This window comes from Vicugna pacos, chromosome 6 (genome assembly GCF_048564905.1).
Source record: "Vicugna pacos chromosome 6, VicPac4, whole genome shotgun sequence".
Classification (NCBI taxonomy): domain Eukaryota; kingdom Metazoa; phylum Chordata; class Mammalia; order Artiodactyla; family Camelidae; genus Vicugna; species Vicugna pacos.
The window spans coordinates 15,312,457-15,337,961 of record NC_132992.1 but is presented as its reverse complement, the minus strand read 5'-3'; the positions used below and the strand labels follow the sequence as shown (position 1 = coordinate 15,337,961).

The following is a 25,505-nucleotide window of genomic DNA, read 5'->3' as shown; positions in this document are numbered from 1 at the left end:
TTCAGGCCACCATCACAGCAACAGCCTCCTACATGGCTCCCTGCATCTGAACCTGCCCCTCCAATCCATTCTCCACTCTGAGGCTAGAGGACTCTTTCTACAATACAGATCTGCCTCAAGCACTTTATCCTACTGGCCTTGAGATAAAATATAAACTCTCCAACAGGCCTTTCAAACTCCTTCATTTACTGGTCCCTGCCCACTTTTGCAGTCACATTTCTCAACATTCCCCACCACTGACACTGAGGCCTGTCTCACCCTGGTCATGATGAAGCCCTCTCAGCTCCTCACACACTCCTTTGGATATTCTATCTGGGACAGTCTTCCTTCCCACCCTCCATGCCCATGCACAGCACTCCCTTGGCCTGCACACCCCCAGTCTTCAGGTCTCCACTTCAGTGTTATCTCAGCCACTAAGCCTCAACCCTTCCCCCAACATCCCAGTCCAGGTGACATACCTGGAGTACCTTGTCCCCCCCACATCATGGCACTTTTATCCCATTTTGTAATTGCCTGTTTTACTGGTCTCTGTCCTCCACTAGATGATAAGCAATTTCAGAGCAGGAGCCATGTCTGCACAGTTTACTATTCTATCACCAGTGCTGGGCCCAGTGTCTACCTTTAGCAGACTCTCAAGAAATAATTTTATAATGAATGAATGAAAAGAAGAATGAATTTGTACATCCAAATCTTCAAGGACAGCAACCATTTCTTATGCTGCTCCTTTAAAATCTCGCTCAGGACTCTATGCATTCTTGATACAAAGGAAAGGAGGTCATTATTTACTGTGAGTAAAATAGTCCTGTTATTTAAATAGCATGCTCCCCTATTTCTTGATGTTTCCCTCTCTCCAGACTGAAGGCTTTTTGAACTGCACACTAGCAAGAATACGGCTGGTAACACAGTGACCTATATCTGCCTACAGGGGTGCTGGACAAGCAGGGTCCCCAGCCAAGACTGGGAGGCTCACAGAATTCAAGGCCTCTGGAACCTGAATGGGCTGTTCCTCGAGGAGGAGCAGAAAAGGCCTTGATAAGTGTCCAGAAACTCACTTCTAGTCCTGCTCCTTCATTAGTCAAATATGGGATGATGGGCAAATCACTTAGCTTCTCTGGAGTTCAGTTTCCTCATTGGTAAAATGTGGTAAGGGGGAAGGGCCAATAATGTGTCTTCACTTACAGCTATGAGTTACCATTCTATGAGAAAACATGTTACCGCATTACCACCAGAGGTGAAGAAGAATCAAGCTGTTTCCAACCTAAAGATCAGGACACCTGTACCACTTCAAACAATGTAAGTGTTTTGTAATCATAATCCCATCCATTATATGAGGCTTTAAATTTGGTAGTGAGTTTTCATAATTTTTTTTCTTTTGAGAACTGTGGCAGAGGCAACCATATAGATATGTCAGTATCCCTTCCCCTCTTATTCCCTATTAATCATCAGAAATCGCAAAATGCTCAGTTAAAAACTATTCCCCAGCCTCCCTTACAGCTGGAATGACCATGTGACTAAGTTCTAGCCAATAAGATATGAGCAGAAGTCACGTGTAGCACCCAGGAAGCCTCCGTAAAGGGAGAGAAGACACTTTTGCACTCTTTCTCCTCTCCTTCCTGCTAGCTGAATGAGAATAAGATGTCTGGAGCTTGGCAGCCATCGTGGACCATGAGGTGATGTGCTAAGAATGGTAGATCAGCAAGACAGAAGGAGTGTGGGTCCCTGATACCTGGAGCCACCATCCCAGCCCTGGGCCCCTTCTGTCGGACCTCTTTGCCATGAGAAACAAATAATTTCTGTCTTGTTTAAACTACTATTACTTTCATTTTCCTGTCACAAATAAACAAACCTAATCCTAATTGATAAAATAGTCATCTACTTCATACAAGACCTTGTGCTAAATGCTGTAGGGGATTCAAAGGTATATAAGATTTAGACACACAAGACCTGGATAGGAAGGTTCTATCTGGGTCTGAAGGAAAGGCTAAGAAAGGTTTGGCTTGGCAGGGCCATGAGGGAATTATGGGAGATGAGGCCAGGGACTATGATGAAAAGGGTTTGAATACCACGTTAATGAGGTTGGATTTGATCCTGTGATGGACAAACAGAGCAGACAACCTTGCCCCAATTTGCAAATGAAGAAGTCCATGCCTAGGTTACAGGACTTGTCCAAGGTTGCCCAGCCAGGGAGTGACAGAGCCAATCTCAATTCTCTTAACACTTGGTCCAGTGTCATCCCGCACTTCTGTTCTGCTTTTGAAAGAATCTGAGGCAGAAAGAGTAGGAATGGTGGTTTTACACTCTGATACAGTCGGGGAACTGGACTGGGCACCCTTCCAGTCGCCCCGAAACTTCTGAGAAGAAGCTTTGGGAATTACCAGAAGTCTAGGATCCAGCCCTACCTTTAAGTCGGAGGACCCTTCCTGGGCCCCCTACTTAGCAACCCCCATGAGGCTGCAGTGGCCAGGGTGCTCCTTGCTATGTAGTAGGTACCCAAGGGTCAGGCACAGTGCTGGATGCTCTATGCACATTATCTAGTTTACTGCCCTCGACAGTGTAACAAAGTTATAATACCTGCCCCTATTTTACAGATGAAGATGAAGAAACAGAGGATCAAAGAAATGAAGCCAAAGTTGCTCAGTTCATGGAAAAGTTAAGGTAAAAGGCCACGTTTGTTCATTTCCATAGACCTGTTCTAATACTCACATTCTAACATCTTCCCATTCCCTGCCAAACCAAGGAACAGTTTCCTATTGCTGCTCAGTCTCCAAGGACTTACCTCGTTTGATGGGTTGACCGGTGCCAAGGGTCTCCTGCCAGATTCAAACCCTGCTCATTCCACCTGCAGTCAGGAGCCAGCATCTCATCCAGGAGTCACATCACCCATGCTCTGCACATGACCCCATGCAGATGAGGAATCTCCTGGGGAGAGAGCGGACCCACGGATGCCCGGACCTCTGTGACCTAAGGCCTCCCAAGACTCTTAATTTTGGCTGGTCATGGGGCAGGGATATCAGAGTCCTCCCATTGTAGGTTCTAGAGGTCATAGATTCCAGTGAGTTGTTTCATGGGATCAGGGACGCTCTGTTCTTTGTGTCCTTTCTGTGGCTGTCATGGTTAGAATGCATTTGTTCTGATTTGCACTGACATTCATTCAATAAACAACTGGTCATTGGAACTGAATCTCCTATCATTGCCAGCATTTAGAAAGTTGAGTTTCATTTTGCTGGTCATCTAGTGTGTATCTTTCCAGTAATGTGGTATGTCCAGTGTTCCAAAATGAACCACATATTCCCCTAAGCTGACTATACTGGTTTTCTTCTGGAAATTTCAGAGGAAGCACCCTGAGATGTAGCCTGCAGAGCTAAAGGTGATGGGTGGACCTTGGTCCCTCTGCATTCATTGCCCAAATACAAGGGGCCAGGCACTTGGCCAGGCTTTGCCCTGGGCCATCACCAGTCCACCCTGTTCTTGTCTTGCACAACCTCCCTTCCCTTTGGCCAGTCTCTGTTTCTTTCCGAGCTCAGCCTAAGATTCTCACCCCCACACCCTCTCCCCTAATCAGACTGAAGATGGAATATGTTCACCTTATTTTATTATAACTAGATATATGAGGCTTAGCCTAAGGCTATTAGTTTTTAATAGCTAATAGAATATTCATCCATTTCCTTATAAACACTGTAATCAGCATTCCTATTCTCAGATGCACCACTCAAAGTATCTAAAATCAGACATGAAAGAGTAAATTTACTCATAACCAAGTTTTCTGAAGATACAAGCAGATTCTGTCAGATGCAGAAGCACACGCAGTTCCCACAAAGACTTTCACGCATTGTAGCATGTCAGAATATCTCACCAGAGCTATTTGTTACACCTTGTAGTCATTCTTACAAACAGTTTTTACACAATCCTCATAACCCACCATTGTCACCAATAAGTGATGGCAATTTAAGTGGTTGGAGCATTACCAAAGGCTCATTGCTTCATTGGCTATAGCAGTTTCATAGAAATCATGCCCTAAGTGTTTCATATACAGCAGTACATTGCATTTATACATCCTTCTAGGAAGAATAAGCAGCCGGTGGGCCCAAAAGGATTTTGAAATCCTGTACCACGCCATACACGTACTAGCTGTCCTTCTAGACAGACAACAATAGATGTTGGCCAAAATCAGGCTAGGTTCCAGGACCAGTTTACCTCTTAATAGTTGTGTGATCTTCTAGTAGGTCAGCACTCTCTGAACCTCAGGTTTTTCATCCGTAAAATGGAAATGATAATAATGCCTGCCCTACTGTGAGGTTCAAACGAGATCAGGGATAAGAAATCCTTTCTAGGCCACAAAGCAACAATCATATGTTACCCATTTTTTCACGCATGTTTACTCTTAATCTTCACAATGCTAGGAGTGAGACACCGTCTTCCCCTTTTACGGACACAGAGACTCAAGTGACTAAGCACTGGAGGGCCTTGAGTCCAAGCCTCGATCCCCCCTGTCCAGTGCCATTTCCCCACTGTGCGGTGGCCCAGCGCATAGCCCCCCCACCATCACTGCTGCGTGCCGGGAGCAAATCAGTTGTCAAGAGCACACTCTGCCCTTTCTGCCGCGGTGCCTGACTGGGCTCAGCCCAGTTCAAGATGCTGACAAACTTCAGGCCTGGTGCCTGAAAGAAAGAAGTTTTTCAAGAATATAAGGTGTGTTTGAACATGTGATAGTTGATATATACAGAATAGAGATTTTTGCTTTCATTATCCTTTTCACAGTGGTTGCTGGCGTGAACTTTTGAGAAAGTGCCAAATATCTGTAAGAACATATATCTGCCCCCATAGGGAGATTCTATAGAATTCAATTCTATTATTTAAAATAGTTTTTCTGCCAACCAGCCCCTGCCTGAAGCTTGACACAGCAACTAGACTGATAATCTACAGCTATCTTAAGACAACTTTGTCAACCACTTTGATTTTAAATCCCATTCTTCTGACTATTTTAAAGATTATATGTTCCAAGGTATCCTTCTAAAAACTTGGTTTTATGTACTTACAATTTTTTCTGCAATAGATAATACTAATGGTTAAATTTGACCCCTTTGACAGAAAAGAGATCATTGGATCCCTAAGGGTCAAGGAGAAGTTTATTGCAAAGGGCTTGGGGGAGTTTTGAAGAACTCTTCCACACTTTGATTATGGTGGTGATTGCATTTGTCAAATTTTGGGGTCAGTTTTATTGGATGTAAATTCTGCTTCAGTAAACATGACTTTTAAAATTAAAAAAAAAAAAAAAGCCACACTCCAGGCAGAGGGGAACCAAGGAAGCCCTACCTCTGGCCCCTGCTGCCTGACATGACTTTTAAAATTAAAAAAAAAAAAAAGCCACACTCCAGGCAGAGGGGAACCAAGGAAGCCCTACCCTGGCCCCCAACACAACTGTGTTTGCCAAGCATCTGTGGAGTTCCTGCCTTCACCCCAGCCCTGGGCCAAGAAAGCACTGGGCAAAGCACAGGGGATTCAACAGCACTGTCCTGAAGAGGCTCGTCATCTGGCTGAGGGAAGAACTCAGAGACACGCATAAGCAACGGTCCAGCACAAAATAGCGCATGGTCAGGGGCCAAGTGAGTGGGAAAGACAGATGGACATTCCCAGAGGCTCTGTTTTTGGACCCTGGCAACTCCTAAAGGTCTCTATGGCCCCCAAAAGCCTGTGAACTATATTGAAAGAAATGCTGTTTAGAAAAGAGACCTGACACACGAAATTCCTGCGAGCAGCAGCCCACTCAGGGAGCATGCTCCTCGGCGTGTGAGAGGTGGGAAGCGGGAAGGTAGCCCCCACCCCCATCCTTGGGGCCCTCCCGTCTCTGGCTGCTGGGGCTGCTTCCTGGACATGAGGTGGACTGAGTGGGGAGGTGCAAGCACCTTCCCGCCTCCTTGCTTGGGTGGGTGGGGGGTGCTCATCCATGAGTTGCACAGGCTCTGGCCTCTTCAGAGGAAGGTGGCCTGATTGCCAGGCCCGGTGTTCTTCCCCTGATCTCTTGCTGAGAACAGGTGAAGCCTTTCCATGAGCTGTGCAGCCCCTTACCTGATCTGGAGGCACAAAGGGAAAATTAATATAGAGAGCTACTTTAAATGCCTCCCTTGTTTTGTTTACTGTACTTGCAGAAGGGAACTGCTTTGGCGGTTAGAGAGAAGTTTGATATAAGAGTTTGTTGCTGCTGCTGTTCACCACCCAAACAGGAAAAACAAACTGGCAATACTCAAAGGTCAGTAATACCACTGAATCGCTTTAAAATGTATCCTAGGCTCCCATCATTTGTCACGTTTTTAAATTTCTGGAAGAGTAGAGAGGTCTCTGAGGAGAATTTGTCATAATCTAATTCTTGACAAGATGTTTTCCACCTTCCCTCCCCAAACTCCCTCATCAGGGTTTTGCAAGTACATTTGATTGCAACTCACCGTCTGGCCTTCGGCAAGCCCCTAATGACAGTACCCCTAACTTCCCCTCCTGCTCTGCAGCCCCTTTCAGTTCCGTGGGTCCAGAACCAGTGATCCCATTAAGATACAATGCAGTTCCTAGAATTATAGGTTTGCAGGGAACACAACCTGCTTCTGGCCCAGCTGTTCCTAAACAGCTGCTTACACAGAGGTTTGAGACTTTCAAGTCTCAGTAATAGCTCCAAGGAATTCAGTGTTTTCTTCTGTACCAAATCCCTCCTGGAACCACAAGCTCCCTGGACAGGTCTTAGCTGGCCCAGTAAAAAGAAGGAAATTGACCTTCTGCGCCCCTCCCAAGCTTGCTCTTCCAGTGACCTCCTGGACCGCTTTCTCTGGACCCCTCTCCATACCCCAACTGCCCCAAGAGTCCAGGCCCTTCGGTGGCCCGCCACACCTGGCCTTCTCCAGGCCTCTTCTCCCCTGCCTGCTGAGAGGCTCCTTCTGTAGGGGCTATACTCAGGTAGGATGGAGCCAACTGACTAACTCCCACTCAGGCTTAATGCTTCCTCAAGAATGAAAATCCAGATGTCCCATAGGAGAAGAAAGCCATAACATTTCCACAGAAATTAACTTTAAAGAGTGGAACTTGAGACATCAAAGATGAACCAAGAGAGGGAGATGTTTTGTTGCATGGGAGCCTTCCAACGCCAAATTTTTGGATTTGGGTTTGGCTCTATTCTGTCTTTAAAAACTGTGTGCTCTTGGGAAATTTATTTAAGCATTCTGAAATCTGATTTTTATGACTATAAAGTGGCTCTGGAGCCTCTGACCCACCACTACGAGATCATGTGAAAGTGCTTGAAAACTAAAGGTCAGCACAGACTGGCATGTCCGCCCCCCACCCACCGCAGTGCGTCTGGAAGCAGCCCCTCTCTTAAGTCAGCTGTATCTTAGCTCCACCACTCAGAAGCCCTGCAGAGAAGATGCAGGAGGGAGAGAAAGATGCTCATGTTTTCATTTCCAGCCTTCCCCACCCTTCATCCTCTCCCCACTGCCTAATCACTGCAGGGATTCCGAATGTTTGTGTGTGTGTGTGTGTGTGTGTGTCTGTGTGTATGTGTGTGGATTCCTGCCCCATCCCACCAACTAAGAAAACACTCCAAACCTCTGAAACCCACAGGCTGAATTTCACCATGGTCAGGGTTTCTGACACTGTAACAGAACAGCAAGAGACTGGCGTGCAGTGTGAAAGGGAGGAGGGTCTGTCGTGGATAAAACTAGGGGACGTGAGGGTTTTGCTTTTTTTTAAACCTACAGAAAAATGTAGCCCCTATGACACTATCCACAGCATCTTTCAGCCCCCTCAAAGACTGGGCAGCACAATGACAAGCTTGGTGCTATTTTAAAATCAGGCAGCCCATGCAGTGGGGCTGTTCCTACATTCTCCTCAGTCAGAGGTCAGCCCTCCAGTCCCCAACACAATGGGAACTCTCCTTATTTAAATGTAAGCATTTCTTGTCTTCTCCAACAATTAATATTGATAAAATCATAAACACTATGCTGGCAATTATTTTAGCTGTTTCTGGTTACCACTAGGCTCGTATGATGGAGTGTGCTCCCATTTATGTTTGAAAATCGTTCTAAAAATGCTCACAGAAATAAGAGTGAATAAAACAAAGCCAATTCCTAGGACGCGAATCTTGTAAAGAGAGGGACCATCATGTTTAAATAAGCCCTAGTCTGAAATTAAGTAGTGCATGCTGGGTGACAGGGTCACACACTGATCAGAGCTGGGCAGAACCTTCTTCCAATCCAGCTCACTGCTGGTTGAGAATGAAACTGAAGTAAAATAATAGAAACAAAAAGGTAATTATGAGCTAAACAGAGAAAAGGCAAATTCAAAGCTGTTTTAAAACTTAACACTGATTTAAATCCAACTAACAAACAAACAAAAGGAAATTAAATGAGAAAAAGCATACATAGAAAATGCAAATTTCAGATAGAGTAAATGTTAACTGGAAATCCATTACAGCTGTCCCCTGATCTGGAGTTTTTATTGTCAGCCATACAGATCCTAGTGGGTTGAAATTCTGAGGAGACAGTGATTGGGAAAACAAAGGTCATAAGCAAATAGTAACAAAACGCCAGGGCTTGTCTTTGACACAAATTGAAGTCGGAAGTGGAGATGCAACCTCATTTTCTGGTGAAAATGACCAGGAAGAATAAACAGAGAAATAAAACCGTTCTTTCTCTTCTTCCCACAAAAGGGAATAAAATATCAGTAACGAGAAAAACAAAGTAATTGAGAGAATTCCTGAGTCCAGATTAAACTGTCCTAGTTTGATTGGGGTGGGTGCCCAAACCAGGCTGCTCCAGGGCAAGGCCCTTATAGTGGTTCTGAACAGCAAGCTGAGGACAGATGCCCTGTGGGTGCTTATGGCTGGCAGGGTACAGAGGTTGTAAAGACAGGAGACTGGGAAGAAAGTTTCCCTTATAAGAACTTTTACCCCAAAGATATTCACCTCCTCCACCATCTGCTTTCTCTGCTCCATCCTCTTAGGCTAACAGTATGACACTAAACCATGGAGCTTGTCTCTCATTCTTATCCAACAAGTAATTAAAAGAATTCCTGAGTCCCCCCAAATTCTCCCGGTTTGATTAGGGTAGTTGTCCAAGTCAGGTTGCTATGGAGCAAGGACCTGTTTTACTGAGCACTGTCAGCCCAATCCATAATTTACCTAGAACCTCCCAGCCACGGCTTCCAAGAGACCAGAGGCAAAGCTCTTCTAGGAAAATGAAGGAAGAGAAGTGCATATATCCAGAACTCCTGGAGAACAAGGAATGAGACTATGGCAAAACTAATAGGAACATGACATGGATCTCACAGTAAAAGAATTCTTGCTGGGACAATTCTCAATTACAATAAAATGTACAAAGTGGCTCAAGTTTAAATATTATACATTCCAGAACCTAGACTTTCACTCAGTTTTTTTTTTAAATCAGAATTATCTAAAGTTATGCAAAGTACCTAAAGAAAGGAACAATGTACATATGGCATAGTATTGTCTTTCAAACTCAAAAATAGTAAGTTGTAAAACAAGATAGAGTTGTAGCCCATCCTCAAGCCCATTGGCCATAAATACAGAATACTGAACCTGGAAGAAGTCTTAATAGGAGACCCAGGTCTAGGGTAATAATATCATCTGACAAAATGAGGCACGGGGCTGTGGGAAGGGCCAGTGTAATGAGGGGCTTTAAAGCTTAAGCATCTTTAGCTTAAGGTACATACCTCTGCCAATGTATCACTGTGTAATTCCTTCAAGGAGTTGTTTATTGCTGTTCATTGACTCACAGACTTTTAACCTGAAAATATGAACCGCCTTGTCTGTGGCCATGCAGCTAGCTTGTGGAAAAGTCAGGGATCAAGCCAGTCTTTTAAATCCAAATCCAGAGCTGTGTTCCCTGCACCCCACTACATCTCCAGCTACTTTGTATTCAATCCTAATCATCTGAAAGTGGCTCAGATGTTTGGTTCCAGGTAGTCAATAAAAGGTCTTAATTATCTGGCATCTTGAAAGAATAAACACTCCTAACATTTAGAAGTAAAGTAACGTAGGACTTAGTCCAGCCCTAAAGGAAGCTGGCGGGTGATACATGGTGCCATATGTCACGCTGGTGACAGCCCAGATCTCTCCTGCTTGGGCTCATTGCTAGTCTCCATTCCTTCCAGAATCAGGTGCCAGAGCTAATTAAATTCTGATTAAAGCCCAAGGCACCACCAGGGGTTTAGCTGGTGAGCTGGCTGGTTAGAAAGAACAAAACAGCTCCTTCTATTTGATTTCCAGACACTGGGATTAAGTTAGTAGAGCTATCCAGTATTCCTTCCACATGATGCATCTATTCATTCACTCACTCATTCATTCATTTATTCGACATTCTTAACGAGCACCTTAGGACATAGGACACATCCATCTCTCCCCTCTAGGAACTTACAGTCCATTTGAGGAAATAGGAAATGAACTCATGAAAAGAAGTTAAGACGGAGCAAGTGTAGGCATATCAGGGGAGGGGGGGAGAGAGGTTCTTTGAAGTGGAGCCTATTCAGGCAACCTTCATGGAAGAGGCAGAACCTATAAGCTCCCGGGAGGAACTAAGCAGGGAGCCTCTTGATCTTTCCATCCCTTAGTTAAAGAAAGAAATATCTCGGTGACACTAAGGAATAGGACACATCAACCATTTTTCTAGGGATTAGTTAATTTCTGAAGTTACCCCAAAGTGGAAGAAAGTTATTGGGGACCCAGTTTCCTCACTGTACATAGGCCCCACTGTACATGGGCTTGAGGCTGACAGAGAAGCATTTCTTCAGAGACACTGGTTCACTGGCAATAGTGGATCTCAGCCACATTAGACCCAATGCTCTTTCTCATAACAAATCATTTGTAACTGTCCCTCTGTTACACTCAAATGAAAACCACAGATAATACAGTCTGCCTACACACAAAATTTCCCAAGATCTATAATTTCAAAAAAAATTCAAAACAATGTACTCGCTTCATTGTAATCCAGGAACAAAGAAAAGCAGTTTTATAGTAAAATAATAAGTATGTCAATACTTGAAAAAATGTGTACACAACTACAATGGAAGAGCTAATGAGTAGTTAGATGTCTGCACCTACATGCAGAAGGATCATAGATGCAATAGGTGAGAGTGCTCACAGATTCACATGTGTTTTAAGGGCCACTCACCTACTGTGCTTGGCATTGCCATTCATAATATGATTTTCCAGAATGGTGCACAACCCTCAGTAAAGTTCTGAACAAAGTGTACCACCTTCACTCAATTTTGCCCTCTTGAAGAATGCAATGTATGTTAAAGCTGCAAAAAGTCCTTTGCGTTTTTATATAAAATAGAGTTGGATCCTAGACCGAGATAATTATGAACAGGATTTTCACATATGTGAACATCCAGGGGGATGTTTGGAAGTCCCCACAAAGACTGTCTTGTACTGACTACTGTAGAACATGTGACACTTCTGCCCGTGTCCACTGAGTGCCGGTAGCACCCACACTACATCATTGTGACAGATGCTTCCAGAATTTCCCAAAACACCTCTTAGGAGGTGGAACCACTCTCTCTGGGAAGCCTAAGATAGAGGGCAGGGGTGTGTGTATGTGCGGTGGGGGTGCGGGGGTCTTCCAACAGCTGGAGGTGTAGGGGTCATGTGCTCACTCTACTGCTTTCTGTGATGGTTAATTTTATGTGTCAGCTTGACTGGGTCATAGGGTGCCCAGCCACCTGGTCAAACACTTTTCTGGGCATTTCTATGAGTGTGTTTTTGGATGAGATTAACATTTAAACCAGTAGGCTGGGTAAAGCAGATTGCTCTCCCTAATGTGGATAGGTCTCGTCCAATCAGTTAAAGGCCTGAATAGAGCAAAATTCTGACCCTCCCTTAAGGAAGAGAGGATTCCTCCTGCCTGACTGCTTCAAACTGGGAAACTGGCTTTTTCCTGCCTTAGGTCTCAAACTGAAACACTGGCTCTTCCTGAGTCTTGGGCCTGTCAGCATTCAGACTGGCACCACACCATCAGGTCTCCTGGGTCTCCAGCTTGCCAACACCCTGCACATCTGCCAGCCTCCATAATCATGTGAGTCAGCTCCTTACAATAAATCTGTATGTGTGTGTATGCACAGACTATTTCTATATGTTATCTATACTTTTCTATGTATACATCTCTGAAGAACCCTAACACACTCCCACACAAGTCTAAGCTATGTCCTTGCCTGGCCAGCCTCTGGCCTTCTGGTCCCCATTCCATCATAGCCCTTAGTCCACCCTAAAACCACCTGGAGCACTGGATCAGGAGGCTCCAGCTCTAGCACACAAGACCCCACCCCAAACTCAGCATGAACTAGGCAGTGGCAAACAGGAAGGGGAGCGGGTACCAAGAAGGCAACTTTTAAAATTGATTGGCCCCTAGGACTTTGGCCCCTTTTCAGCATCTGCTTGGACATTCAGGCTTGAAGCTTCTTGTAAAACAGGGAGGACCTTTTGGGGAAGATGTGTGCGTTAGTAGTACTCCCCAAGAAATGTAACAGGCAGGTCAAGAAGGCCAGGGCCAAAGGCAGGAGCATTTTACAAGGTAAGCAGATTTAGAGAACCCCCAAGGGAGCATCCTTTCCCTTGAGAAACTGGGCAGAAGGGATGACGTTCTGAAACTGATTACTTCCCCTTCAGTGAGTGAGTCGTGTGGTCAGGAAAGGGGCCCCAGAAAGGAACTGTAGCAAAGGTATTTCATTTTATCAGGCATTCACTCACCCATTCAAAGATGTACTGAATGTCTCCTGCATGCCAGGCCCGCATTAAGTTCTGAGAATATAGTGATGAGCAAGATGTAGACCTGCACTTAAGGAGCTCACAACTGGCAAGATAGAAAGGCAATTATGAAATGATGGGATGTACACCAGGATAGGTAAACACAGTTGCAGAGGGAGCACATAGTTAGGGCAGCCTACTCTCTCAAGGAGGTGCATCAGGGGTGAGGAAGGATCCCCAAAGGCAATACCAGAAGTGAGGGGTTTTTTTAATGAAGCAGAGTTAACGTGCAAAATTATGTTACTTTCAGGTGTAAAACATAGTGATTGAGTATTTCCTACATTACAAGATGATCACCATTATGAGTGTAGTTCCCATCTATCACCATACAAGTCATTACAGTACTGTGGACTGTGTTCCCTATGCTGTATGTTACAACCCCATGACTGGCTTTATAACTGTGAGACTGTAGCTCTTAATCTCCTTTACCTATTTAGCCCATTCCTTTACCCTCTCACCTCTGACAACCACTAGTTTGTTCTCTGTATCTATGAGTCTGTTTATGTTTTATTATGTTTGTTGTTTTGTTTTGTAGATTCCACATATAAGTGATATCATATGGTACTTGTCTTTCTCTCTCTGACTTATTTCACTTAGCATAATTTTTAAGAATGGATTTAAGTTAGGCAGAGAGGGGAAGAATGGCACGAGAGGCATAGAGATGCACACTGCAATGGCATGGAGCAGGGAAGGAGCGAGTGCCTCCCGGAAGCTAGAAGAAGGAACATAACGTGAGAAAAAGGCCGGAGAGAATAGGCAGGGGTCAGATCATGGAGGGCCCTGTGTGAGTAATGCCAGCAAGCCTGGTTTTCACTCTGAACGTAATAGGAAGCCATTAAGATATTTTAAGCAAGGAAGTGACGTGATCAGATTTGTGTCATAAACCTATCACTTCCAGTGAAGAATCAATTTAGGTGTATAAATTAGTTAACTGGAAGCAGGAGCAGCACTAGGGAAGGTGCTGCATAATCTGGTTGAGGTGTGATGGGAACCCAAATTAAGGCACAGGGCAGGGAGAAAGGAAGGAATATAAAGAATATCAAGTGGATAAAGGATTTGTAGACACACACACACACACACACACACAATTGATCAATATAAAAAAATCTGGCTATTACTAATAAAGCAATAAAAAATAAAATGGTATGGTACTTCCTTCCATCAACTTGGTAAGAGTTTTTGTTTTGTTTTTAGGGAATACAGGAGCAGACGACTTGGGGAAAGTTTGGATGTGTTGAGTTTGAAGTCCCTGTGGGCATCCATGTGGAGCCACACCATTGGTAGTTGGCCCTGTGGGTCAAGAGCTCAGAAGAGAGGCCTCGGCTACAGACACAGTTTGGGAGTCATCCATGGTAAGTGGTGGCCAGAAGCTCTGTAAGTCAGTGAAACCACCATGAGAGAGTCTACAGAGAGAGACTGTAAGGCAAAACCTAAGAGAATACTGGCAATCGAGGTGAAAAGAGGTTGAAGAGCAGATGAAGGAGGCTGAGAAGGGATGGTCAGAGAAACGAGAGGAAAACTATAGGAAAGTAATGTCATGGAAGCCAAGGGAGGAAGGAGTGTCAAGGAGGAGGGAGTGATGAAGAGCACTGAAGGTTGCAGAGAGACAAAACAAGACTGACTTTTAGCTGAGAAGTATTCCTTGTATTTAGCAAGCAAGTTATCAGTGACTTGTTCTTTTATTTTTTTAACCCAATGTTTATTACTTATTTCATCCCTCCCCCCATTTCCTTTGTACTGATTAGTTAGCTCAAGTTGCTATTCAATTCTTTTATTTTCCTTGTTAATTTGGGAGCTCTACTCTTCTACCAGCTGCTTCCTCTTTTTTGTCACACATAGTCGGACCCATACTTTCCTTTCGTTATATGAAGTGTCCAACTGTTTCCTCCAGATTCTCTATTCTCCTGCTGTTCCTCCTCTGCAGGATGAAATCTTTAGAATGCTTTCACTTCCCACTCTCACACAGCAACATGAGACCTGTGGAAAACTTCTACTTCCCCTCTTTCTTCTTTAGTACTTTTAGTTCCAGGCTATTATTAACATTTCCCCTTGAAATATGTCTCTTCTATTTTGAGCACTACTATTACACATTCCTAAATGGTCTGTGATTATCCATCCAAATGTAACTAATTATACATTGTACAGATCCTTGCTTATCACTATTTTTTTTTCTTTTCATCCTTCCTCCATCCTGAAGACTTTAAGCTGATTCATCCGTTGTTTGGTTAGAGCTTTTCTTAACATCTTTTTCTCTGATGAAAGATGTGAATAACATGTCCTCTGAATCCTTGCATATTCTCAAATATATTTCTATCACTCTAACAGGGGAGTAAGATCTTGCTACAGAATTCTTGGTACACAGTATTTTTTTTCTGGTAATCTTCACATAATTCATTTCAGTCTTCTCTGCTTCAAGTGTTATAGAAGAGAAAGTTGATGCCCCCATGACACTTTTTTCTCTGTAAGTAACTTGTACTTTCTTTCTGGAAGATTATAAGATTTTCTTTTTTGTCCTTAGACTTCAGGAATTTACCAAGCTATGACTCATTTGTCTTGCCCAGAACTCGCTGAAACCATCCAATCAGCAGACTCAGGCCTTTTATTTAGCTTGTAATTTTACTTCCTGTTATTTAAGTACTACTTCTTTTTCATCTACTTAATTTGTCTGCAGATCTTATGCTCTGGTTTCAGAAAGTCTTTTTGTGCTCTACTGAAATCAGATTTACATCCTAATCTTATTAGTTTTCAAGTTAACACTGTTCTCTCTTGGCTTGGTTTCATGCAAACCACTTCTAAGTGTATTGCTGGACGCCTTAGATATTATGGTAGTTTTCTCCTTTGTCTGCTCCCTGGGCTTAGTGCCAGCCACTAGGGTGCCTTAACAGGGAGTAGACCCACAAGTGGTGGGTATTAGTCCCCTTATCAAGGCCCCAGGAAGAGGACTCTCATTTCCCAGTTTTCTCACATCTCCTAGTCTCAGGAATAGAGATAATATAAACTCAGCGCACCCGTACGATTCCTCTCCCTGTCATCCAGCCAGGTCCTGTAGCCAAGATACCTACTAGAGCCAGAAACTGGTGACTTCTTACGATCATAGAAGAAGAGGCAGTTTAGAGATCAGATGCTTACACGCCTAGCTTTAAGAAAGCAGCATAATTCCATTCGGTAAGTCATCTCAAAGTGATAGCAGCAAGCTGGCAGAGTAGAAAGACCTGGGCCCTCCTTCTCTCTACAAACATACCAGTTCGGCAAGGATTCATGGGAAAATGCCCTCAGTGAGAAATCCAGAAACCAACTAAACATCTCATGCACCCCAGGCAAACATTAAGTCAGACTTGCTGAACCTAATAGGGAAAGTCAGGACACCCTTTGGCCAAAAGTGTTACCCCCAGCACAGCTCCGATGATCAAGAAGAGTAACACAAGCTCCCAGTTTCTCCCAGGGAAGAAAAGAGTTGTTTCACTTGTCCAATACCCCAACTTTTCTGAGGGGGCTTCCCAAAGAACGAGCTCTGTCCTGCCAGTCTTGGAGCTCTGATGGGTCTAGCGCAGTCTAGCCACATAGGGGAGAACAGAGACAGCAGTGTGAACTGGTAAATACTGTGGCTTCTCCCCTCTACTCAGCACAGAGTGAACAGACAAAAACCATTGCTGCCTGCTTGACAAGGGAGAGGGTTGACTCAGGCTTCCAACACCACTACTTTGTGTGTGGGGGGTGTCCTTAAAGGACTGGCTTCTGCCTTGCTTGTCTTGGAATGCTGATATGACCTGGCAAAATCTATCCACCTTGGGGCTAGTGAGAACAGAGACAGAAGTTTGGGCTGGGAGTCACCACAGTGACTCTTTCATGGTTCAGCACAGATCAAGTATATTAAAAAAGAGAAAAACAGTTCCTAGATTCTCCCTGAGGATGGGAAAAGTTGGAAAGAGTGTCCAATGACCCTGGGGACTGCAAAAAAGAAAGGAAGTGGGTCGGGTTAGCATGAAAGACTGAGAGGTCTTCAGAATAGCTAACCAGGCTGATTGGTGGGGGTCTTCTCCTGTACAAGGCCAATCTGTGAAGACTGGGAGAGGGGGCTGCTTTGCTGAATGTACAGACGCTAACACAGAGAGTCAAGGAAAATAAAAAATCAGGAGAAGATGTGCTAAACAAAAAAAACAAGATAAATCTTCAGAAAACTACCCTAATGAAATGGAGTTATATGATCTACATGACAGAGAATTCAAAATAACTGTCATGAAGATGCTCACTGGGATCAAGAGAACCATGAATGAACAAAATGATAATTTCAACAAAGAGAAAATATAAAAAAGGACCAAACAGAAATCATGGAGCTGAAGAACATAAAACTGAAAAATTTTCTAGAGTTCAACAACTGACTAGATTAAACAGAAGCAAGGATCAGTGAACTCAAAGACAAGTCATTGAAAATAATTCAGTCAGTGGGGCAGAAGGAATGAGAAAGAATGAAAAAAAGTGTAGACAGCTTTAGGGACTTGTGGGACATTATTGAGTAGACCAATATATTTATTGTGAGAATCCCAGAAAGAGAAAAGAGAGGACAAGAAAGCTTATTCAAAGAAATAATGGCTGAACACTTCTCAAATATGGGGAACAAAATGGACATGCAGACCTAAGAAGCCCAAAGAACACCAAATAAGATGAACCACAAAAAAATCCACACTGAAACATATTATAATCAAATTGTCAAAAATCAAAGACAGAATTTTGAAAGCAGCAAGAGAAAAGCAACTTGTCACATACAAGGAAGCTACCATAAAACAATTGGTGATTTCTCAGCAGAAACATTGCAGGCCAGAAGGGATGGTATGATATATTCAAAGTGCTCAGAGGGAAAAACTGCCAACCAAAAATGCTGCAGCTGAGAAAACTGTCCTTCAAAAATGAAGGAAAGATAAAGAATTTCCAGACAAACAAAAGCTGGGGGAGTTCATCACCACTAGACCACCTCACAAGAAATGCTAAAGGGAGTTCTACAAGTTGAAATAAAAAGTGCACTAAATAGCAACATAATAGCATAAGAAAGCATGAACATTTTGGTAAAGGTAAATATATATGCAAATGTAGAATTCTGTATTACTGGAATGGTGGTGGGTAAATCATTTTTAATCCTCACATAGATGTTAAAAGACAAAAGTATTGAAAATAAGTATAACTAAAATATGTTAAAAGATACACAATATGAATAGACATTGTGACAAGAGTAACAAGTTTGGGGAGCAGGAGAAGTTAAAGTGTAGAGTTTCTGTACGTGATTGAATTTAAGTTATCAGCTTTAAACAGACTTATAACTATGAGATGTTTCATGTAAGTCCCAAGGTAACCAGAGACACAAAAAATACCTAAAGAAGTTATACAAAAGAAAAGGAAAAAGGAGTCAAGGCATATCAATACCAAAAAAAAATAAGAATAATTAACAAAATACAAAGTAAGAGAGCAAGAGAGGCAGAGACGGACAAAAGAAAACACTTAACAAAATGGCCATAGTAAATCCTTCCCTACAAATAATTACTTTAAACGTAAATGGATTAACTCCTCAATCAAAAGACATAGAATAGCTAGATGAATAAGAAAACAAGACCAAACTATATGCATTCTACAAGAAACTCAGCTTAGATTTAAGGACATACATAATGTGAAAGTAAAGAGGTTGAAAAAAATATTTCATGCAAATGGTAACCAAAAGAGAGCAGAGGTGGCTATGCTTAATATCAGACAAAATAAACTTTAAGGCAAAAAGTGTTACAAGAGACAAAGAAGGATTTTATACGAAGATAAAAGGGTCATTCTACCAGAAAGATGTAAGAATATATATACATATATATGCACCCAACATCAGAGCACTTCAACATATAAGTAAACATCAACAGAACTGAAGGAAGAAATAGACAGCAATAGGATAATTAGTAGACTATTTCAATACCCCACTTTCAATAATGGATAAGACATTCAGACAGAAGATTGATAAGAAAACTTGGGGCGTGAACAACACAATAGACAAAATGAACCTAACAGACACAGAACATTCTGCCTAACAGCAGCAGAACACACATTCTTCTCAAGTACACATGGAACTTTCTCCAGAGCAGACCACTTATTAGCTCACAAAACAAGTCTTAACAAATTTCAGATTGAAATCATACCAGTTACCTTTTCTGACCACAATGGAATGAAACTTTTTCAAATCAATACCAGAAGGGAAACTGGAAAATTCACAAATGTGTGCAGATTAAACAACACACTCTTGAACAACAATTAGCCCAAAAAAGAAATCAAAACTGAAATTAGAAAAATACCTCAAGACCAACAAAACCAAAAACACAACATATCAAAACATATGCAAAAGCAGTACTAAGAGGGAAGTTTATTGAAATAAATGCCTACACTAAAAATGAGGAAAGATCTCAAATAAACAACCTAACTTTACACCTCAAGAAAAAGAAAAAACAAACGAAAGCCAAAGTTAGCAAAAGAATGAAAATAACAAAGATTAGAAAGAAATTAAATGGGATATATAAATCAATAGGAAAAAAATGAAACTGAAAGTTGTTTCTTTGAAAAGATAAAATTGATAAACCTTAGCTAGACTAAGGAAAAAAAGGAAGAAGACTCAAATAATTAAAAATAATAATGAAAGAGGAGACATTACCACCAAGCCATAGAAGTAAAAGGATCATAAAAGATTCATAATAAGACTCATCATAAAAGATGCAAACAATCGTACACCAGCAAATTGGATGACCTAGAAGAAATTGTAAGTTTCCATAAACATACAATCTATCAAGACTGAATCATGAGGATATAGAAAATAGGAACAGACCTGCAACTAGTATAGAGATTGAATTAATAATCAAAAACCTCCCAACAAAGAAAAGCCTAGGACCAGATAACTTTACTGGTAATTCTGTCAAACATTTAAAGTAGTATTAATGCCAGTCTTTCTCAGACTCTTCAAAAAGATTGAAAAGAAAGGAACACTTCCATACTCAATTTATAAGGCCAGCATTACCCTGATACTAAAGGCAGCCAAAGATCACAAAAAACAAAAACAAAAAACTGCAGGCCAATATCTCTGGTAAATACACATGCAAAAGTTCTCAACAAAAAATTCTAGCAAACTGAATCCAACAGCACATTAAAAGATTCATACACCATGACCTAGTAGAATTTATCTCTGGGTTGCAAAGATGTTTCAGCGTATGAAAATCAATTAATGTGATCAACCACGTTAACAGAATAAAGGACAAAAATCGCATGATTGTTGCAATAGATGCCAAAAAATGTTTGACACATTTAACATTCTTTTATGATAAAACCTCTCAACAAATTAGGAATAGCATAAAAGTACCTCAGCATAACAAAGACCATATATGAGATGCCTACAACTAACATCATGCTCAATGATGAAGAACTGAAGCTTTTCCTCTAAGATCAGGAATAAAGCAGGGATGCCTACTTTCATCACTTTTACTCGACATAGTACTGGAAGTCCTAGCCAGAACAAATAAGTAAGAAAAGAAATAAAAGGCATCCAAATTAGAAAGTAAGATTTAAAATTGTCTTTGTTTACAGACAACATGATCTTATAAATGGAGGACCCTAAAGATTCTATAAAAACTGTTAGAACCAATAAACAAGTCAGTAAAGTTACAAGATACAAAATCAATATACAAAAATCAGTTGTGTTTCTATACACTAACAACAAACTATCTGAAAAAGAAATTAGAAAAAGTCCCTTCACAATAGCACCCAAAAGAATAAAATACTTATGAATAAATTTAACTAAAAAAGTAAAGAGACTTCTATACTGAAAACTACAAAACATTGCTGAAAGAAATCAAAGAAAATATACACAAATGGAAAGACAATTTGTGGCCATGGATTAGAACACTTAATATTGTTAAAATGTCCATACTACCCAAAGTTGTCTACAGATTCCATCCCTATCAAATCCCTATCAAAATCCCAATGGCAATTTTTGCAGAAATAGGAAAAATAATTCTAAAATTCATATGAATCAACAAAAGACATGAATAACCAAATCAATCTAGAGAAATAGGAACAAAGCTGGAGGCATCACATTTCCTCCATATATTTCAACATATATTACAAGGCTATAGTAATCAAAAGAGTATAGGATTGGCATAAAAACAGACATATAGACATGGATCAGAATAGAGAACCCAGAAAAAAATTCATGCATACACAATCAACTGGTCTTTGACAAGGGTGCTGAGAATGCACAACAGGAAAAGAATAGTCTCTTCAATACATGGTGCTGAGAAAACTGGGTATGAATATAAATAGGAATGAAATTGGACCGTTAGCCTATACTCTATATACAAAAATCAGCTCAAAATGGATTAAAGACTTAAATATAAGACCTGGAACTATAACTCCTAGAAGAAAACATAGTGGAAAATCTTCATAACATTGGTCTTGGTAATGGCTTCATGGATCTAACACAAAAAGCACAGGCAACAGAAGCAAAAATAGGCAAGCAAGGCTGCATCAAACTAAAAAGCATCTCTGCACAGCAGAGGAAACAGCATACTAAAAGGCAACATATGGCATGGGAGAAAAGATTTGCAAACATATATCTGATAAGTAGTTAATCTCCAAAATATATAAGGAACTCCTACAACTCAATAGCACAAAAAATAATAATCCAATTAAAGAAATGGACTAAGGAAGGACTTGAATAGATATTTCTCCAAAGAATACATACAAATGGTCAACCTTTGTTGTATATGGCCAATAGGGATATGAAAAAATGCTCATCACTAATCATCATGAAAATACAAATCTAAACCATAATGAGATACCACTAGATAGAATGGCTATTACAAGAAACCAGAATTCAACAGTGATAGTAGGATGTTGAGAAAATTGAACCTTTTGTACACTGTTGGTAGGACTGTAAAATGGTTCGGCTTACATGAGAAACAGTATGAAGTTTCCTCAAAAAGTTAAAAATACAACTGTCAAATGATCCAGCAATCCCACTTTTGGGTATTTATCCGAAGAATTAAAATCAGGATCTCAAGGAGTTTTCTGTACTCCCATGTTCACTGTAGCACTATTCACAATAGCTAAGATGTGGAAACAACCTAAGTGTCCATCAACAAATGAGTGGATAAAGAAAATGTGTTATATGCATACAATGCAACATCATACAGCCTTAAAAGAGAAAGAAATTCTGCAATATGAGACAACATGGATGAAACTTGAGGACGTTATGCTAAGTGAAAAAAAGGTGGTCATGGAAGATAAATACTGCATGATTTCACTTATGTGAGGTACCTAAAATAGCCAAATTCATAGAATCAAAGAGTGGAATGGAAGCCAGGGCCTGGGAGGAAGAGGGCATGGAAAGCTACTAATCAAAAGACATAATATTTTCATTAAGCAAGAAGAATACAACCTAGAGGTCTGCTGTACAACACTGTACTAATAGTCAACAATACTGTATCTCATACTTTTAAAAAAAGTAATGTAAGTAGATCTCACGTTAAGTGTTTTTACCACAATAAAATAAAATATTTTAAAAAGAAAGAAGGTAAAGTGACACACAAGAATAATTCATTCCTAATTGTTTTGTTAGATTGTGGGAAAAAAAGAAAGAAAGAAAGAGGGAAAAAAGAAAGGGATAGGAGAGATACAGCCCAGTATCACAGCTATGCACATTTTAAAAAAACAAAAAAAAAGAATAAGAAGAAGAAATCATCTCAGTCAGGGTCTGTAGTCTGACCTGCACTCCCCCTGACTGGGGGCAGTCCTCCAGTGCCTGGCTTCAGTTCCCTGGCTCTGTAGATGGAGCGCCATCTTCTCCAGACTTGATATTGGCAGGAATCCCTTTTGGTCCCTCCCACTTAGCCTCTGGAGAGATGAAGCATATTTAGTTTAGCTTGTCACTTTGGCTTCTGACTCCAGGAATGAAAGGTCTTGGGCTCTCAGATCCCTAGTTCACCTTCCTTTTAGGTTCGCTATTCATCTCTGAGATGCAGAGATGACGGTTCCGCTACCTAGTCTCCAGGAAATCATCCTCTGACATCATTGCTGTCTGTGAACCCTCCATAAAATGCTAGACTGGGGACTGGATTCCTCTCCCTTGTGAAGGTCACACATTCTAGCATTCAGTGCTTGCCCCGCCTTTGTTTTTAAGCCTTGGAGCCAACTGCCGCTCTAAGCCCTTTTCCATTTCATCAAACTGAATCCTTTCCCTGCCATATTTTTCCACTTTCTGTCTATCATCTTGAGCATTCCTGATTAGCCCAACATACGGGCCAAGAAGGCTCCCACATTCGATAAGAGTAAGTGCTGGGGAGGATTCAACAGGATGATCTTGGATAAGTCCCTTCCCCTACCTAAGCCTCGCTCTTCCATCTGTGAAAGGGTTGTAAGACTTACCCTGCTGACTTCACAGGCTTGTTAGGGAGCTCAAAGGACATGAGAAAATAGTTTGAAAACCAAAGTGCTCTGCACATGTGAAGCTTTGTTTTGTCCTTTCCAAAACAGCGGTTCAAGTTTCTTAAGTGGGCTTTGCAGTATTAGCTTACTTCGATGGATTTAGCCATTTCAAAACCACTCGTGGAGCTTCTCTTCATATTTTCCTTCAGCTTTTCAAAACAATCGCTTTTTTATTTACTGAAAGGCCATATAACTCCAGGTGAATAAAAAAAAAAGACCTCTCTACCGTCTGACAAGGCTATAATTTAAAGTCTACTGCTGGAATTTGCAGATCTGTCTCTGACACCAATCAGCTGGTGGACGCAGGAGACGTGGGGACGTGCCCGTGTCCCGTGTCAGGGAAGGACGTGCTGCAGGGAGGGAGGTCAAGGTGTGCCTTGGCTTCAAGAGCTGCCTGGCGCAAGGCCTCACGCTCTCTGGGGCAGCCCACACCTGCCCCATGACTAGGAGACAGTAGGGCGAAAGCCCAGTCGTTCTGGCCTGACTTGGGACACTGATGGGCAATACTCAGTCCAGAGCTTCCCAGCGGGAGGGCCCAGGCTTGGCAGGACCACACCGAGTTGAACCTCTTCTTCTGCCCAATCCTGCTTCCTCTCGCTGTCCTTCACAGGTGCTGATCCCTAATCAATATCTTGCACTTCAGATTCCATCTCAGCATCTTTCCCAGGCAGCCCAACCTGTGACAGTTGGCTACTATGTACTAAAAAGGGCAGGATAGGGTCGGGTAGGGAGGGGTATGTTTACGGCAAACAAAGGAGACAAAGAAAGCACAGCAAAGGTAGAGGGGAAATTTGAAAGCGCATTTCTGTACAACCTCAGACAGCTCCATGTCTGCTGGATTAGGGTGCTGAACGATCTGAGAAATTATAACTATGATAGGTGGAAATCTCTTGCTACCTGCTCAACTTAGACCAAAATCTCATAAGGAAAGCAATATCATCTAGTCTTATTCTCAGCCCTAGAGATAACCTGATTTGGTCTCTCAGCCTGAAGCACCAAAGGCTGACTTCTCAGAAAATACAAATATCTGCTGGCTATTATACAAAAACCCAAGCTGGTATCAAGATTAGCCAAATCATCTAAATGTTGGTCACGAGTCTATTTTTCAACTCCCTTTAAATGTGCAGTGAAAGAGAAAGTGGCATTTTTCTAGAACTCAGTATTTTCTTATTTCATTTGGAAAGGTGAGTCTAAAGGCTGAGATTTAGCCTGGTGGAGGGCAAAGATCATATACAATTTCTGTAGTGACAGGAGCCACTGCGAATCCTGCAATAAAAGGTAATCTTTGAAAATGAAATCTATCATCTGTCGTCCACCAACCCAACTTGAGTATGCATGCGTGGACACACACACACACCTACTTAAAATGCTCACTGGCTTCCTATTCCTCTTACAGTAAAGACCCCAGCCCTATGAGGTCCCACCCACAGAGTCTGGGTCTCCAGTCTCATTTCACTCCCTTCCCTCCTTGCTTACAGTCCTTTCTATGCTGCAGCCACACTTGCCTTCTTCTGGTTCCTCAAATTAACCATGGTACGTCCTGCCATAGGGCCTCACACTTGCTATCCCCTCTGCCTGCAGTTCTCCACCCACACTGTCATCTAGTTAATGACCACTCATCTTCAGATTCCAACTCAAACACCAGCAGTTCCTCTGGGAAGCCTTCCCTGATCCCACACTCCATATCTAGGACAGGTTCCTCAGTGATATAGTCTCACAGAATCACATTCTTTTTTTTTTTTCTTTTTTTAGGGGCCTATCTCACTGTCTCATTTCGAATTATACCCTCACATCTGTGACTACTTAGTTAATCTCTGTCTCCTGACTTAGACTGTAGGCTTCAGGAAGGCAGGAATGGTGTCTGGTTTTGCTCTCCATCTTATTCCTAGCCCCTCACACAGTTCCTGGCAGATAGTAAGCACCCAGTCTGTTGAATAAATGGATGGATGGATGGATGGGCAAGGAAAATGAGAGAATTTCTAATTTTGGTCTGGTGACTTGAAGTTTCTTGGAGTTAAAATGTAGAAATGGGGAGTTAAACCTGGAAGCAGTTGGGCAGATATACGTGCTGGCAATTAGTAGAGAAACTTTCTCCTTAACCAGTGGCAAAGGGGAAGGGCAGGGGTGGAGAGGCAGCAAAGCATCATCAAAAGTCACAGCATAGCTGCCAACCTTTGGACCAAAATACCCAAGTTCCAGGCCTTAGAGTAAATGAAAA

At 42.0% G+C, this 25,505-nt stretch overlaps 1 protein-coding gene across 14 annotated transcripts in view; it reads left to right on the top strand.

Annotated features, from left to right (window-relative positions):
• GLDN (gliomedin) overlaps positions 1 to 25,505 on the top strand; it is a 293,878-nt gene that overhangs the window by 206,835 nt on the left and 61,538 nt on the right. For 8 of the 14 annotated variants that reach the window (XM_072962427.1, XM_072962426.1, XM_072962439.1 and 5 more), the window contains 6 exons: positions 543 to 787; positions 1,182 to 1,293; positions 2,589 to 2,655; positions 6,147 to 6,247; positions 11,940 to 12,068; positions 13,991 to 14,148. The gene's annotated coding sequence lies outside the window, so the exon portion shown is untranslated. Of the gene's footprint in view, positions 1 to 542; positions 788 to 1,181; positions 1,294 to 2,588; positions 2,656 to 6,146; positions 6,248 to 11,939; positions 12,069 to 13,990; positions 14,149 to 20,970; positions 24,566 to 25,505 lie in introns of those variants that run through there. The other 6 variants (XM_072962436.1, XM_072962434.1, XM_072962435.1 and 3 more) reach the window with 2 other exon arrangements.